At 35.0% G+C, this 19651-nt stretch overlaps 1 protein-coding gene across 1 annotated transcript in view; it reads right to left on the bottom strand.

Moving 5' to 3' along the window:
- Window positions 1-19280, bottom strand: part of LOC121730639 (galanin receptor type 2) — an 88845-nt gene extending 69565 nt beyond the window's left edge. The window contains exon 1 of the mRNA XM_042119777.1: window positions 19170-19280. The gene's annotated coding sequence lies outside the window, so the exon portion shown is untranslated. The remainder of the gene's footprint in view (window positions 1-19169) is intronic.
- Window positions 19281-19651: the final 371 nt, after the last annotated feature.

The raw sequence follows: 19651 nt of genomic DNA, 5'->3' as shown, positions 1-19651 counted from the left end.
AAAAATAGAATGACGTTCCACCCGCGTAAATTCGTCTCTGTGTGGAGATAGCCGGCAGTGTTAGCAGCCGATAGTGTACCAGCAGTGGGACACTTCCGACTACTAATAATAATAATAATGAATTTATTTAAAGCAGCTTTTTAGTCATTGACATCCGCATTCTAAAATGGTGAAAATACTTACAGTATAATACGTATAAAAGCGGTATTTTGCCACGTTCTAAGCTTATTACAAATTTCGTCTAGAGTACTATTAACTCATAATTTGAAAGCTACAAAATAATAATAAAAATACAGCAATAATCTTCAGCATATGAACATTCCTTTCACCATTATTAATTTCCTATTTTTGTTTATTATACTCATGATATTATAAGCTTCCAAAGTAATACCAATTTATTTCAATACAAGCATACATTCAGTATCTCCCTCGTATTTACAAATTACGTTTATTTGAAACACAATAGATCGACAATTTTATGTACTACATATTCGCCGTTTGAATTTTTTAAGGTCAATTTTGAACTAAGTTATATGATTTTGGTGCGATCTCGGCAACGCGGCATATGTATGGTCAAGGTCGTTTACTCAGGGGATGGCCTGATTCGCTGAACCAACGAAGGCAAATAAAATTAAAAAGGATAGTTTTTAGTCACAAAAAATCAATGCTTCCCACGCGGGAAAAAAACAACCAAGCCAACAAAATTACTGTAAAAGAAAAAATTCAGACAGTTTATGAAAAATCTAAAATTGTTGTTTTCCATTTTACAGATTACCGACCATTCTCGTTTAAGCCCTGTACTAAGAAGCCACTTAGAGCCACCCAACACTGTGCCTTTGTAACAAGAACCTGCAATCGTGTAGGTTGAAATTGTTTCAAATTCAACCTTAAGTTCAAATTGGTCTGTGTTATACAACTCTTATAAAATAGCTGACCTGGTAAACGTTGTTTTGTCATATTTTGCGTATGAAAAATATAGGTAGATGTTCCTCAGACCTGCTGGATATGTATTATCAATGCACATAAAAAATCAAAACCAGCCGAGCTATATTACGATACATGCGTCACGTATGACGTAACGAGCCACCTAGAATCGAATCGAATCTCGAATAATCGAAATTAAATGCTACATTTTATTTTATAAAATTTTACAGGAGTTAAAAATCCAAAGGTATATTATTTTATATAATCTCTCGGACGAGGGTCTCCGTGGGATCCATTTTAAAATGCCTCGTGTAATTATCGCGGACCTGTTAAGCCACTGGCCAGCTGAGTATTATCTAGACTCGTTAAGCTTCGTACACGTTATGACGGAGCGGGGCGAGCCGCATTTTCACTGTCACCATCGCAACTCCTGTAGGCTGTGGGCCAAGATCAACACCGGTTACCAACCACAAATACCGTACGTGAAGAATACCGTATGATGACAGTGGTATTAGTACCGCAATTTTGTTTGTTTCTGGATCTGCTAAATCTATAAAATGGAGTACCTCGTCTAGATTATCATGATATTTTGGACCATTCTTCTTTTATAGTAGACCAACATTATGCAGATTTGTCTAAAACATTTTTATCTAAAACACGCCAGATAGTTATTCTATCAATTTTAATATGAAGAAGCAAATTTTCGTCCAAATCCTTCGTAACGTGGAATCCCACAACAAACACGTCTACGTCACGAAACATTTCAACGTTAATCCTCCTACGTAACACGTTTCGCGTCGAATATATTTTCAATTTCGGTCGCTTGTCCCCGCGAAAGGAAACGAAAATTAATATCTTTTATGTTGTTGAATAAAATATACATTCATATACGTACATTATGCTATTAAATTGTATATCTTGTGTGTCTGAAGTGTAAGAGCGGTGGTAACACAGGTATTGAGTTTTCAGTTAAGGGCGCATATTAAATCAAATTGCTTTACATGATCGTCTGTAATATCAATATTAATGAAAAACTGAATGTTAAATTAAGATGCGTGGGATTATACGTGGGAGAGCCATGCTTCGGCACGAATGGGCCGGCTCGACCGGAGAAATACCACGTTCTCACAGAAAACCGGCGTGAAACAGCGCTTGCGCTGCGTTTCGCCGAGTGAGTGAGTCTACCGGAGGCCCAATTCCCTTCCCTATCCTCCCCTTTTCCCTTCCCTTCCCATCTCTACCCTCCCCTATTACCCTATTCCCTCTTAAAAGGCCGGCAACGCACCTGCAGCTCTTCTGTTGCTGCGAGTGTCCATGGGCGACGGAAGTTGCTTTCCATCAGGTGACCCGTTTGCTCGTTTGCCCCCTTATTACATAAAAAAAAATGCAGCAAACTTCAGGACTAACACTAGTGACTATGTTACTCAAAAACACGATAGCATACAAATTACAATTTTCTCGATAGAAAAAAATTACGAAGTTGCATCCACATCACCTATAATTAACACGTTAAACTGCTAGTTTTCGAGTAATACATTAAAATAAAGCTAGAAACTTTTTAGTATAATTAAATTATAGATAAGGCAGGGATTGTGTTACATATTTTTTTAATAACTTAATAGATATCATTTAAAAAAAAAGAATACCTATAACTGCCCGCTAACTTGGCGATGATTCCGCGTCGCCCTTTTTCACCTGGCATATGAAAGACGGGCGTGAGTGTGAAGAGAGAAGGACGATGTATAATTTTTTTGGTTAGTCGCCCCCTTAACACCGAAACGAGACAAAACGAGTTTGAGAACCGCTGCTTTTATTAAAAACTTAAGCTGATGTAGGTGCAACACAAATATGCCTAGCTATAGATAAATAATATAGGCAACATTTAATAGCACAATGTACTTTAAAAACTATTAACAAATAGTAATCCATCTCGTCTATACTCGTTAATAACTAACCCAAAAAAGCTCCATTAGAAGTCTATTAAAAATGTAGACGAAAGTCGGTGAAATTAACGAAAACACAAAAATTCCGTGAAAATCAGATTTCCAACTGTAATCCTCAAAGGAAAAACGAAATCGAATAGTTCGTATTGCCAAAGAGCTTACGTATCATATTTTTAGTCCGAAAAGCTGAATCATTTTGTTGCTTCGAAAATTAGTTCCCTAAATTCGGGGTGTCGGTTTCTTTGAAACATAAGACGATGAATGATAATTATGATAGTGTGGGATTAGGGAATGCAATCCCGCAAGATAATTTCAATCCCGGTATTTGCGGGACTTAACCATCACAATCCCGCTGGATCCCGGTATTTGCGGGATCCCGCAAGGTGGACTTAAGCTTTGAAAAATAAAGGAAAAACTAATTTTTTAAATGGATAAATAATAATAAAGGTTAAAAAAACTAAAAAAACGCGCTTATTTATTTATTTTTATCTTTTATTAAAAATATTCATTTTTTTAAATATAGGTGAAAATCGTGCTCGAAGATTCCGTTACTTACGTATACAGCCCAAGCTGTATACGTAAGTAACGGAATATTTAAAAAAAGTTAAGGTATTAATTGTGTCGTCTGCCAAATGGCTTCTGATATTCGACACAAGGTAGCCAGCAGCTGAAAAAGTTCACTCAGCTTCCACGCTGATCGGTACAATTATTACTGTCATTTAATGTGAATTCTAGGTGAATTGAAGGTAAATTATTTAGCGGGCTGCATGTAGCCAGTTCACGCACTCCCGCGCGCAGAGTTACACGCTTCTTTGTAATCCCGCCAGTCCCGCGGAATCCCGCTAAATTTTCGACCGGGATTAGTCCCGCAAAATGCATGCGGGATCCCGGTATCCCGGTATTGCATTCCCTATGTGGGATACACACTATCAAAATTATCATATTCATCGTCTTATGTTTCAGTAAAAGTAAAATAAAATAAAAATTTAACGGGGTCTCCATACGAAAAACACAATTTTTGCCTAGTTTCACTCTGTCCGACTCGCACTTTTTTGTTTTTTGATTTTTTTCCTACAAGCGTAGGGAAAAATCAAAAAACAAAAAAAACAAAAAAAAAAAACAAAAAAACACACAATTACCGAGCTGGATTCCAAATTTCAGCCTTCTGGATCATCTGGAACTAGGTTAGAATTTTGATCTATAGGTCAGCCAGTCAGTGATAAAAATGTAGATTTTCGGACGTGAATATCTGAATAACCCTTTGCGCTGTGTTTATGAAATTTAGATCAAAATGAATATAATATTTATATCGCAATTGTCTCATTATGTGAGCCAAATTTGAAACGTTTATGTGAAATAGTTTCTGAATTATTATTAAATTATGTTCATATTATAATTAAGAACACATAAAAATCATCAAGTGCTAACTTAACATGGACTAAACTTTGGCACAGTGAATGGTAACTCAGTTTATAAACAATAATAATAAACAATCGGCAAAGAGCGAGTCGGGTTCGCGCACAAAGGGTTCCTTACCGATATATTGTAAAATAATTAAGCCTCCGGCTTAGGAACTGCACTCTAGGGGTTGACAAGCTACTAAAGAAAAAAAAAAGAAAAAACAACTGGCGCGTCGCGGGGCTCCTACTTCTGGGTGGTTCACAAAAAAATAACCACGATGGCTAAGGCGGGAGCTATGCTGCGCTACGCTCCCGTATTAGCCATCTAACCTAACCCAATCAAGTCGAATTGGGCCAACACAGAAATAGATCAAGATATATCTGTGGTCGCTAAAGAGTAAAGAGCGAGCGCAAAGGAGTAAGTGTGGCGTTAGATGAGGAGGCCCCAACATGTTTTTCAGTAAAACAGAGAAACAAAAAGAAAATAAAGTTAGGCTAAAAATATTTTAGTTGCACGATTTGTCAATTTGTAGACTTGTTTTGATAATAGAAATTGATTTTATTGTTAACCTTTCGATATCGTTTTTAGAAATTCCGTTGTAAGATTGTCCAATTTAGAGTGCAAGTTAGTATTTTTGATAAACAATTTAAATTTTAGTTTTACAAATAATATATCCGATGTATGAACCATATTTTTGGTGTGAATTCGGTTATAAAGGTCGTCTCGTTTTGTATGATGTTTAAGTTTTTTTTGAAGGACATGTTCAGTTAATCAATTGTTTTTTTTTGATCAGCATTAGTTTTTCTGGTATGCATTCAGTTAATTAGCGGAGTTATGGTAGTGTGCTGCAAAATTATTCTGATGTGCATTTAATAATATCCCCTTTTTAAATATCAACAAATAAATTAAATCAAAAAACTTTTTGAAATAAAAAAGCTTTTATTTAAACACGAGGTTTAACAATATGTCAGTTTAATAGGTAGCTTTGCGACACCGTACCGCAAAAATCGGCGGCAAAAAGATTCAAAACTCATATAAAAAAACTAAAGAATTTCGCCAATTTTGGCGTCGTGGCCGCAACGCGGTTATGTCTTTCGGCCCTTACAGTATTATATCGTTTTTTACTTTGGTCAACAAAGATGACAATTGACAGGCTTGTAACAGTATCGAAACTTGGAAGTGATCGTACGTTTAACAACACATCCGAGTAGCCACTACTCAACCTTATTAGTAGGGGAGGTAGTGCTATCGTTTGCTAAGTCATTTCATACCGACCAAATTTTTGACCAGCGGTAGCTTAATATTTATCAATCAATATAATCAGCGTCAGTCGCCGCACCCGTGGTGGGATGTTAACTGAGAGTATTTCAAAGTTGTAAAAAAAATAATTGCGAAAAGTGATTTTATACCGAATGAAAATTTTATGGATGATTATTGAGGTCATGCTTAACCAAAAATGCACCGTCAGCCGTATCATAGACGGGGGATTCAACGTCAGTCGCGTTACTGAACTATGTTAAAAAAATTAAAATATAAAGTCATTTCATACCGTACAAAATTTATACACGTAAAATAAATAATAAATAAAAAATCTGTTTATTTCCAGTAACAAAAGCCAAACACAACACTTATACAATACTTATGATGGTAATCTCATGAGAGATTTTATACATAAGTAAGGAGTTGCTTATTCTATATAATAGCACACTAATATAAATTGTTAGTTGTGACAGAATACAATATTATAATAGCTATGACAACTTTCTATGGTATGTTATCTCTACCTTAAATATTATTACATTTACATTACTACTCTAGGAAATGACAATTTTAATTACAGATGTTTTGCATAAAATACTGTTTTAATAAGTTTCGTATATGATGCCTTTGCTTATTTAGTAACTTAGGTACTAGTTGTTTTGGTAGACTGTTTAGTATTTTAGGTAGTACACAGCTCCAGACCCTTTCCCCATATTCATTTATGCATATAGGTACTTCATACAATGGTAATTTGGTCAGTGTTCGTAAATTGGCAGAGCGTGTTCTTACATTTAATTTATGCAAATTATTACTGTACTCGGTTACAATTGATAACTTAACTTTGTCATACACATTCATAACTTTGCAATAGTGAAACAAATTATCATAGTTGTCTTTGTATTTAAGTTTAATTTTAAAAGGAACAATCGTTTTCAGTAATCTAATTTGTAAGTTATAAATATTTTTTAGATAAGAATTGAACGTCCTTCCATAACTAGACAGCCCATAATTAATAACAGAATCTGCCAATGACATATAAAGTAGTCTACAAGTTTTGTAAGGTAACTTATGTTTAAGTATATCTACATAATTTAGATAGTATGGCCCTTAATTTATTACATACAGAGTCCACATGTGGACCCCAATTAAACTTATGGTCTATCACAAGACCTAGGTAAGTATGTTCTTTCACAGTTTCGAGTGGTGAACAAGTACAGTGTACTGAGTCATCTTTATGCATACAATCATGGTCATGGGCGATCACATTAGGTAAAGTAGTTGTTTTTTTGTATGGTGAATGTATATACATTAACTTAGTTTTGCTGTAGTTAATAGTTAAGCCTTCATCGTGAGCCCATTTGCATAGCAAATCAAAGTCTTGTTGAATTAGTCTCTGCGCCTCAACAGTGTCATGATGACCTATAACAATGCATGTATCATCAGCAAACTGGTACACAGAGGAGTGCTGGAATATTTTACACATATCGTTAACATACAGTAGGTACTCAGTTGGGCCGATTATGCTACCTTGAGCCGTGCCACGGAGAGTAGGTATAAGTTTACTAAGTTCCCCTGCTATATTTACTACATTAAATCGGTTTTTGTGATAATTTTTGAATAAATCCAGCACTGGTCCCTGTATACCACTCTGCTTCAGTTTATTATACAAAGTATCATATTTAGGGTATCAAAAGCTTTACTGAAATCAATCATAACAGTAAGTACATGTTTTTTATCATGTAGGTGCTGGTTAATTTCATCTGTAAATAATGACAATAATTGTGCAGTACTTTTATCTTTTTGGAATCCGAATTGTTTGGAGTTAACTATGTTATTACTTCTTAAAAAGATATTAATTAAATCACCAAAATATTTTTCTATAATTTTATCAATGCAAGATAGTATGGTTATCGGCCTATAGTTATTTGTGTCATCTCTCTTACCTTTTTTATATATGGGTCTGATTATACCTACCTTTAGCCTGTCAGGATACACTGAACGCTTAATACACAAATTAATTAAATGAGTAAGTATTGGTGTCATTTGCTCAGAGATATATTTTATATCAGTCATTCTAATGTTGTCGTAACCGGGGCTTTTTTATGATCGATTTTTGTGATAATTTTGCTTAATGTAAGAAACATTAAGCAAGCAGTTATCTTTTTGAGTCTCATTGATACACTTGGTGAGTTTATATATGAATTTTCATTTAATAATGGTTTATCACATGAGCTTAATATTTTTTTTACATTGTTATCAAAGTCCCGAGCAAATAAATCTGAAATGTTGATACCATAGGTGAATGTTGATACCATTTTAATAATAAAGACCACCGTCAGTCGTTAATATGCGGGTGGAAAGCCCGTCAGCCAGCGATATAAGCTATAACCAATATAGCCCTACTTCGCGCTCAATGTATCCTAGGGCGTCGCGTAGACGACATTTCCACCTGCAAATATTCAGCTGACGGCGATTTTCGTTTGAATTAATCATAAAATTGTCTCACATAGCAATTTTAAGTAATTAATTCGATAGTCAATATTTGTCAAGAAGAATTATATACATTTTACTTTAAAAGCGACATCTGTTGTTATATACTAAAACTAAAATAGCACCTACCAAACCTAAACGTGTATAATCTAGATAATATGACCTTTATTGGGTGCGAATTGGGATCTTTTTAATGACAATTCAATACGATTCCCAACAACAACTTTGAGATACTCTCAATTTTTATTCCACCCATACTGGAGTAGCTGACGATCAAAACTCTTATGTATTAATAGAATAGTATTATTGTTAAGATTTTCGCTCGGTATGAAATGACTTTTTAAAATGAGCGCGACCTCCCCTACTATATTGCGCGGTAATAAGTTCCAATATATAAACCGGACCTACCTCAAACTGTACACGGCCAAACTAACTACAAGTCTTTGTCGACAAAATCTCACCGAAGCTGAAATTCTCACGCAAACTTCGGAAAGCTTTGTCATCGCTTCTGTTTGTTTTATCGATAAGATATTTATTTTCAGAACTAGCTGTTGCCCGCGACTTCGTCCGCGTCAACGTAGTATAATAACAAAGATGGATACTACGCTAACAAGTATGAAAAAAGTAAAATATAACCTCCTCCTTTTTGGAAGTCGGTTAAAAAGTAGCCTAAGTTACACCTTACTACATCAGCTATCTACCAAAAAAAGTCCCAGCAAAATAACTCCAGCCGTTTCAGAGATTAGCCGGAACAAACAGACATACAGACAAAAATTGTAAAAAATTTCGTTTTGGTGTATGTATCGTATATAGATTCATATGCATGTAGTAAAAAACGGTTCTTTCAATATTACAAACAGATACTCCAATTTTATTTATATGTATGTATAGATGTATAGATTACAGTATAATAATATGATTATGATACCTGGATTTTCTTGGATTAATCTTATTAAGATTTTGCATAGCTTTTATCGCTTTCGAGCTTTGAGCATGGCGGCCGAATCAAGTTTTATTCCGTACCGAAAAAACCACTCCGTCGGTGGTCGTCACTGACAACGACGGCGAGACATCGGCACGGTGTTTGTGTGCGTGTGAAAATAAGCGACAGAGCAGGCATACGTTTATGCCACGCAGTTGAAAGAGGTCAGGCGATATTACTTCCTGTGCTACGCCGCAGCGGTAGTCTGCTCTCTTCCGTCTCTTACGAATTTTCGATCAGGTCACGTGTTTTGATGCGAGTTTAATATATTTAGTCCTCATGACTACCTAGTATAAAATATCCCACTGGTTATTACTTTATCATTTACATACGTGAATTAAATTAAAGCAATGTTAGGTTTTACCGCAGTTACACCTTCAACATTTTGAAGTTATAAAAATATAGCAATGAACATTTAAATTATTCTAGGTAAAAAAGTTTCACCAAAAGCAGCAAACTTAGAAGGCCGGCAACGCACCTGCAGCTCTTCTGATGCTGCGAGTGTCCATGGGCGACGGAAGTTGCTTTCCATCAGGTGACCCGTTTGCTCGTTTGCCCCCTTATTTCATTAAAAAAAAAAAAAAAAAAAACGCCAACCCTCGTGCCTCGAGACAGATAATACTAATTTCAGTTCCCGAAATACTAAAGTATTAAATAGGTTTTGTTTAATTATTTTTATATAAATAAGTATAATAAAAAATCGTTGTGTGTTATAAATTGGATGCTGTTAAGCATTGGTGTGTCATCCCACATCGACTAGTTTTGAGTAATCGGTGTTTTAAGTTTTTTTGGAATAATCTTTATTTTCTGCTTATTTTAAGCAAAAAAATGTTATTGTGCGGTATCTTTTTTTTGTTGAAATGCGTAGATTATGATTATGAAAAAACATTTTAATTTTACATTCAGTTTTAAGGGAAAACGTATAAAAATGGTTAATGCAATATTGCTATAGGGCTTATTACATAGCATTAATGTCCTTTGTGCTATTTTACATAAATGCAAAATTCTGATTTGTTCTTTCAATACAAATTTAAGTGCTTTAATTTTAACAAAATGTTATAAAATTACCTTGTCACGCCCAAACCGCTGAACCGATTCTTCTGAAATTTGGTATGGAGATACTTTGTGTCCCGGGAAAGGACATCTAGGGTCCTTTTTATTAAAAAAAATGTACGGTTCCCAGGCATTAAATAAAAATAATTTCAGCTTATACCGCTACCGGCTACGTGGATTTCAATGATATTTGGTATACAGATACGTTATGTCTCGGGAAAGGACATTTATATCCGGGAAAAAGGTACGGTACCCGTATGATAAACAAAAATGATTTGCGCCTAAACCACTGAACCGATTTTGATGAAATTTGGTGTGCACATACTTTGACTCTCGTGAAAGTACATAAGATAATTAGCGTCTTGAAAAATGTACGGTTACTGCGTTATAAAATTTCCTATTTTGCGCCTAAACCGCTGAACAGATTTTGATGAAACTTGGTATGGAGATACTTTGAGTCCCGGAAAAGGCCATAGGATCCTTTTTGTCTCGGAAAAATGTACGGTTCCCAGGCATTAAATAAAATGATTTCTGCTCATACCGCTACATGGATTTTGATGATATTTGGTATGCAGATACGTTATGTATCGGAAAAGGACAGAGAGTTCCCGCTTCTTCTTCCCTTCCCGCGCTTCCCGCAGAGTGCTCTTATGTATCGCGCACACATTTGGGCACTATAAAATTACTCCTGCATAACTGGCCTGGTTTCATTGAAACCAGAGTGCTCTTGTGTATTGCGCACACACTTGGGCACTATAAAATTACTCCTGCGTAACTGGTCTGGTTTCATTGAAACCAGAGTGCTCTTGTGTATTGCGTATACACTTGGGCACTATAAAAATTACTCCTGCGTAACTGGCCTAGTTTCATTGAAACCAGAGTGCTCTTGTGTATTGCGCACACACTTGGGCACTATAAAAAATTACTCCTGCGTAACTGGCCTGGTTTTATTGAAACCAGAGTGCTCTTGTGATTGCGCACACACTTGGGCACTATAAAATTACTCCTGCGTAACTGGCCTGGTTTCATTGAACCCAGAGTGCTCTTGTGTATTGCGCACACACTTGGGCACTATGATATTACTCCTGCGTAACTGGTCTGGTTTTATTGAAACCGGCCACCGCCCCGAAATCGGTGTGGGAGTTTTTTTATTTATTATAATTACCAGCATTGGACATTGGGCATAATTATTGAAATACTCGTAAGTCTAATTAAATTATTAATCTAATTGCAAACTAAAATAATTAGAATACATTTTATACATATTATTATTAATCAACTTACGGGTAATTTTACTTCATCAATCTGATTAATTTGTTATCTGATTAAAATTACTAATTACTTTTTGTCCAACTCTGCACGTGATAAACTAATTATTTCTACATTAACTAAATTTAATCAAAATCGGTTCAGCAGCTTAAACGCAAATTAATAGTTTATTGCGTGAAAACCGAACATTTTCCATGATAAAAAATATTATCCTATGTCCTTTTCCAAAACCTTACGTAATATCTACATGTACTCAATATCGATATCTTATGCCAATTTCATTGTTGTTGACTGCGCGGGAACCGTACATTTTCCGGGACAAAAAGTATCTAATGTCATTTTAATTGATTCAAAGTATCCGAATACAAAATTTTATCAAAATCGGTTCAGCGGTTTAAGCGCAAATCATTTTAGAAACATAGTACATAAATGCTGTATACAAAACCTCACTAAGAGGAATAAGCATTAACCATTTTTGTACTCTAGAATATGCTACAGTGGGTTTTCAAAAAAAGGGATTTCACTATCGTAAACCTTATGTTATAGAGAACAAAACTGCATTATTAACTCAAAACCCGATTTTATGTGGGATAAAACACCAATGCTTAACAGCAGCTAATTATAACATTGTATTTTTAATAATTTTTTTTATAAAATAAAAGGGCAAACGAGCAAACGGGTCATCTGATGGAAAGCAACTACTGTCGCCCATGGAGACTCGCAACATTTTAAGAGCTGCAGGTGCGTCGCCGGCATTTTAAATATGCTATTTTTAATTAACGGTACATAATTCTAGCGTTGCGCGTTGTGGATCAGGGGTACATGCATACTCACATTTATATCGGGGAATATGTAGAATTGTAGATACTATATGGCAGCTTCAGTTCAAGTAAATATTATAAAATCACACACGTCACAAATCCGAAACTTTAAAAAATAATATTATATCATGTTAATAATAAAAATAAATAAACAAAACGCCCTCGTTCCGCACGTTCTCCTAATTTTATCAATTTCGCATTTATAAAATAAACGTCATTTATAATATATTGTTCGTTCAAAAGTTTTAGTTAAAATAAGTAGTTTTGTTTCGGCATCATTTTGATTAATATTCCAACAGGATTCTGTCCTATTTAACTATTTGATAGTAAAATGTTTAGTAACTTTTCAAATACGTAACAGTTTAATAAGTTGAGAACAATACGTTGGAGTTGGAGCGATCAATTCTAAGGTTTTTCATGGACTGGAATAAATTGCTGTAGTTACATGGGTCAAATAGCTTTTAGCTTCGGATGGCTAATGCTGGAGAATTGCTATTTGCTAGATTTTCTGTAAAAGTCGTTTTGTAAAGTGGAAATATTCGATTGTACTTGTCAGTCTTCATTGAGAAAGTTCTAAAGTTCAGCCTTTTACATTTTTTTATTAAAAAAACAAGCGGTCACGTACGTACCACGGCTAAATCCTTTGGAAAGAGGTTCCAATGACTTAAATTGATGTTGTGGTATGAATACTATTACTTAAGTGATTCACATAATAATATTTCTCCTCATTATGAATCCCTTTTTTTAAATTACTCCTAGGTTTTTGATGCATAGATGAATAAAATTACGTTATTTGGTAGAGTTATATCAAGTCAATGTTAACTATCGCCTCGCTTGACAAAACCCGACCAAATTGCGAAGGTCTGCTATTTACTTAAGAGTCAATCTTTCTGATATTTTATTACTAAAATTGCGCGTTGCATAAGTTTCAAATTATCATTTTTCTTGGCTGAACATTGTAATAACAACAGACAACTTTACAAACAGACTGTAAAATGTATCTGAATACATAACGCTGTAAAACGAAAGTACCAGGGGAACATGGAACATAAAGAGAAACTTTGTACTGATATTACCCATACATAACGGGTATTACGCGCTTACGTCATTTCGTCTATTGTATTCGAAATTCATCATCATCATCACAGTTATCATCCTAATTAAATAATATCATTATTGAAGTCACAACTATATAAAAAAAGTTTTACTCATGAGATGGGTATAAATTTTGAAACGTGAACTGATCAAATATTTGTAAGACGGAATTGGAAGTAATATAATATCTTACTTACTTACTGATAACTTATCTCTATCGGGTGAAATTAATGTACAATAATAATGTATAAATAATCATAAAATTAGGGTAGATTTTTATTTTTACATATTACTCCGTAACGTTATATATATACCCTTTTACGTTACGGAGTTTAGTTACTCTTAACTATTCAGTTTCAAAAGATAAGAGGAGAAATAATAAATAACATTTTCCATAGTAATTTTCTTTCAAAGAAAATTTATTTTCTTTGTCTCATTTGAAAGGTTTTATAAATGTATAGAATTTTTTATCAGCAATAGATAATATCGACGGGCGCTGAAAGGGAACTGTCTACAACGAACTTTTATAAAAATTAATCTTCACAGAATTTTTAAATGTTTTCTTTGTGAAATCTATTTCTGCGTTTAGACGCTTTAATCTTTATAATAATTTTACGATTTGTGTATAAAACGTTATAATATCTAAAGAGTTTTGTTTGTTAGTTGTGATGCACACATAGGATCAAAAGCGGCTAAAGTAATTTTGATGAAACGTAGCAGAGACAGAGGTGAAGGAGAGTTTATAACAATAACAATATTAAAGTCAAAGTCAAAGTCAAAAAATTTTATTCAGAATAAGTCTTTTTCAAACACTTTCTGAACGTTGATGCTACTGGGGCCTACCACCGGTTCCATTAATAAACTATAATCGATTATGCATCTCGCAAGAGGTAAGCAACAGGCGCGATAGCAGCTATTGTCCTGCAAAACATCTGTTGCATTGCTGTCACATGTAGCTCACCCTTCTCTGTCAAACATGTTTTATTTGAATGTACTAGTTATGTTTCTGAAAGACAAATATTTAACCTTAGCAGTGACAGATATCTTATATTAAGTGAACCGGATATGTATTGTAATGTTCTACGATTCCTAAAATGTTGTAATATTTATACCTTGATTTAAATTAATGTAATTGTTCTTGTGGTCGCTGATAACCTTGATGTTCTAAGCGACCTTAAATAAATGGATAAAAAAAAAAAGTTACGTTATCGTCCTGCCGTTTATTTGTAGCTACAGACCGTAGAGGTGCTACGCCGTAGGCGTGCTACGATTGCGTAGCAACTGTGACAGTTACGTAGCATGACTTAAGCCAAGAATAAACAAATGGACAAAGTTAGTCCACATAATATGGTGTTGTTTGTAGTTTAAGGGGTAAAAATGCCACACACACACACATCCGGACGCGTCTTTTAAAAAATTTGCTTCTAAGATTAAAAATCAAAAATTAAAAAATAATAAGTTAAAAAATGTCCTCTGTGCCCTGAGCCTTACTCATACGAGTAGTAAAAAGTGTTTGGTTTGTAAATTGTGCCTCGCGGGCGTGCGCTAATGTAATACAGACCTTACTGCGGTATTATCATAATAGACAGAACGAACCCAGTAGGCCGACTTAAAACAAACCGACGAATCGGCGCAGGCACTACGCTTGAAGCGCTATGTACGGCTGAGCAACGCAGTGTCATAAGTTTTCCGTATTCGATTTTCGAATTCGTTTTCCGTATTCGGACATCCGAATGCATGGGATCAGTAGAAAATACATTACTTACGCCCGCTTTTTTCTGAACAGAACGAATTCCGCACGTACGTTTCGTGTGCAAGAAGACGCATTCGCGCGTAAAAAAAGGAACGTTTGCGCTAGACTAGACGGAATTTCAAATTAAAATTGCATATTAGGAAATCGAATACGGAAAACGTGTGTTTGCGGCCAGTCTTAGTCTGCCTACTGGTTCGTTCTCTCTATTGTAGTATTACATTCCCAGGGGTAGCGGAGCTCGGTTTTTATGGACTTTTTAACAGCCCAAATAAAATATTTTAATAAACCCCCAAATTTGTCGTTACATATTTAATTTTGCGTATAAATGCTGATTCTTTCTCTCTTGTGGGCTATAAAGTACGTATTGCGATATACGATGAGTATTTTTTAAAGTACATCAGAGAAGTTGATTCCTATGCAAATCGGGGACCTAAGTAGTTTGGTTGCGTTACGTCAAACCCAGCTGACAGATCACAATTAACATTGAATTGACATATTCGACCAAATAACGTTGGTCTATCAATTGCATAGGAATCAACTTCCTCGATGGTACATCTGTGTAACACCGATAAAAGTATATTACGTTTTTATAAAGGTTTTCTGAGCTTTTCATTACTTGCAATAAATGGAATTTTGTTTATTTTACATGTGGGTAAAATTAAATATTACTAAACGAAGGAAATTGTTTATTTTGTGATTTCAAAAGTGGCTTAAATCAAGCCATTTTTAAAGTCCTCACTCCTGGTATAGCATTGTTTTCACAAAAAGATTATGTAGTGTCAGTTTTCTGCTTATGTATTATGTTACTTTTTCAATTGTTGATTATTTTTATGTACAATAAACTGCTTAGTAATTAAAATAAGGAGACGATAGTTAATAGCACTAATATTGTCCAAACTTCGAGGCGAGGCACAAAATTTCAAACAAAATATAATATTAGCATTTTATATGAAACTTGGTGGCTCGATTCGCCGTTTAAATTTTAGTAACGAGTTTTTTGACCTTTTTCACATCTATATTTTTTTCAATTGACCCGAATGGCAATCCCAGCCACTACTAGGGCCAATAGCTAAGTTAGCGTCGAGCCTAAAACTTTCAAATTCAGAACGCTCCCTCCGGGGCTATACAAGTTTGTTATGCAAATGTATGCCTCATAATATTGGAACTCCGGAGACTTAGACGTATTTTGATACTTCAAGACGAAGACTGATATGGATCCAAGTATTAGTTTTGTATTAATTCCGTTGTGCTTATCAACTGTATGAGAAGTACTACATAAAATAATTGTACAAATAGAGGTTTTGTCTTGTCTTGTTTCATGATTTTATTTTCATTCAATAAATTGAATTTTTTAATTGGCCTTATTATTTTTTTCCTTAAAAACGACAGATGTAAGAATAATGCTATAATTATTAAGTTTAAAATGCATAATATTGTACTTTTCAGAATTATTCATCATGACGTGATAATATGACACAATATTTGCAACAAAACACAGTCATTTTTAATCAGCACATCATGATGTTCCTCGTTGGAGTATTGATTTGTAGATAAACTTGTGACGCAGTTTTTATTTATCAAATCTACATAGCTAGAATACTTGTATCAATTGATTTGATTTAACATTGTAATTTCATAGCACGAGATCTCAGTGATTAAACAAGAAATTATAAGCTTGACTAATATTATAGTTTTCCTTCATTCCGTAGTAATCCATCGAGCCTTCGATCGCGGATTCTTGGAAATCTATTGTTATTCTATTGTTATCGCGGTCGCATGCGACCAGTTGGGGCTTGAGAGGGTAATAATTATGTAGCTTATAAAGTAGTAGCATATCAGCATCCCAAACAGAGCTTTGATTACGTCAAGATCAAAATGATCTGAAACAACGTATATAATATGCTCTTTATAATCCGAGAATTTTTCCACTTATGTAACATTAGTGTTGTTAAGGAGTAAGGGTGAAGTCAAACGAGCGTAATTTGTAAGTTGTGAGTCGCAGAATTTCGGCTGGCAGAAATTCTGCTGCATTCAGTTTAATACAAAAGTCCTGTTTGATTCACACGAGCGTAATTTTGTGAGTCATGATTTGTATGAAAAGATATATTTTACGCGGCAGAAATTATGCCACTCATTTCCGGGATACACAGTACCACGTAGAATACGTCTTTTCCCGGGACTCGAAAGTATCTCCATACCAATTTTCAGCAAAATCGGTTCAACGGTTTGGATGTGTTGAAGAAATTACAAGCATACAGACAGACACATTTTCGTGTTTATAATATTATTTTGGATATCATACAATTTCTTTAAACGCCTGTGTGTTCGACAGCATTTATGTGGACTTACAACCTATGTAACTTGATATCACATAACTCAACATTAAACTGCTTTGCAAAACTGTACGGCCTCCCGGGACCCGGGACTCAAAGTATCTCCATACCAAATTGGACGCCTCCGTGGTCTAGTGCGGCTCTTGACTTGGGGGTCGTGGGTTCGATTCCCACATTGAATACATGACGTTATTTCCAAGTTTAGTTAGGACAAAGCAGGCTGATCACCTGATTGTCTGACATGTAAGATGATCCATGCGTCGGATGAGCATGTAAAAAGTCGGTCCTGCGCCTGGGCCTGTAGACAAGTGGCAAAGCGCTAACGCTAACGCTAACGCTAGCGTTACAAAATGTATGCGATTTGACATAAGTCATCGCTTCGCTAGCGAATACTAATGTCAAATCCATACATTTTGTAGCGCTAGCGTTAACGTTAGCGTAAGCGTTTTGCCACTTGTCTACGGGGGCTGATCTCTCGCTGGACGTGTCGGTCTTTCGTCCCACTGGGTTATGAGAGTAAAGGAATAGAGAGTGCTCTTGTGTACTGCGCACACACTTGGGCACTAGGAAATTACCTGCGTAGCTGGCCTGATTTCAATGAAACCGGCCACCGTCACCGAAACCGGTGTGCGAGCTATTATTTACTGTATCAAATTTCAGCAAAATCGGTTCAGCGGTTTCAGCGTGAAGATTCAGACAGACATACATACTTTCGGCTTGGAATCTCGAAATCGGCTCCAACGATTTTCATGAAATTTAGTATTAAGGAATAAGGAGGTTTCGGGGGCGATAAATCGATCTAGCTAGGAATCATCGAGCAAAGCTCGGTCAAATTTCTAGTATTTATAATATTAATTACATATATTAATTTTCAATGAACGTCATATAATCAATTCTCGATAACAATAATCCTTAATCAATTGAATCTGCTGACGTCACAAATTCTCGATCCTTATGTAAAAGTATCAACAGGTGCTTGGCCGCTTGTAAATTAATATACAATTGAAAAACCCCTTTAGGAAAATCTTCTTGGTATTCCCAATTATTCTATGATTGTTAATCATACAGAGAGTTTATTTTATATTATATACCTAATTATTAATTTATGAATCGTTATTCTTGTCCAAATAGCTGGCGAAATGAAATGTATTTTTTTTAATATTTGCACGTCTAGATTTATCTGACCTGTGAATTGTGGGAAGAAAAATATTTTAAGGTCAAGTTAAAATTATACAACACAAACACTTTCCATGTTAATTACCTAAATGAACTTAAATATTGAGAGGAAATTGTAATGAAGAACAATCCATACTAATATTTTCATCCGAAAGTGTGTCTGTCTATCCGTCTGTCTGTCTTTCTACCTGTATGTTTGTTACCTCTTCACACCCCAACTGCTGAACCAATTTTGATGAAATTTGGCATGAAGATAATTTGTTTCTTGTGTATGAAAAATGTACGGTTTCCGCGCGATAAACGAATTTTGGTGCAAAGGAGTTGCGGGCGTCAGACAGACAGTCAGAGAATCAGACACACAGAATTATCTTGCCTGTATCTTTTAGAGCCCTCATCATTTATTTTCCTTTTATAGTTCAATGTAAAAGCCGCTTAAACGATTTAAATGTTTAGCGCCAGTTGGAATTCTAAAGGTATTAGAACTATTACAACTAATATTATTAATGTGTTTGTGTCATCCGCTCCATCGATTTAAAAGAAATTTAGTATAAAGTAAAAATAATTAAAAAAATATATATAAAATTTCTGCGCAACGGCGAGCAAGATCTAATCTTGAATATATTATCTAGTAAACCAAATCCGTTCATATATTTAGGCCATTGCACGTACCTCAATAAGCTCGTCTATAATCCTCCTGTATACTAGTTCGCACTAAACTGTGACGTCACACAACACTCGTAAATCCCGCGCTCACTCCGAAATAGAACGCACGTCCGCTCCTCACCAACGCCAAGGATGCACTGAAATCCCGACTGAGCTGTTGCTGAAAACCCTCGAACTTTAAAGCTATTGTGATACTTATGTGTAAAGGAATAAGGTTTATAATCGCTTACAGGTAGTAATGGACGTATTTACGTTTTTGTGGTGCATACAAATTAGTGTTCGGGTTAGATCAAACGGTATTTCAAGACAAATGACGGCCTTTTGAATCAAAGGAAAATTTTCAGCATTAATTAAAAGGTTTTTTTTAAGAATTTTTTAAATTTCTTTGCTGAATCGATTTTGACAGAGCTTAAGTTAAATTGCTATGAGGAGTAATTTAAGCCACTCTTAAGGGTTTCGTCCGTGGCTTGTTTTGCTCGTTATCAATA

This window comes from Aricia agestis, chromosome 9, assembly GCF_905147365.1.
Source record: "Aricia agestis chromosome 9, ilAriAges1.1, whole genome shotgun sequence".
NCBI lineage: Eukaryota > Metazoa > Arthropoda > Insecta > Lepidoptera > Lycaenidae > Aricia > Aricia agestis.
The sequence above is the reverse complement of the archived record's forward strand: the minus strand, read 5'-3'. Positions and strand labels throughout refer to the sequence as shown.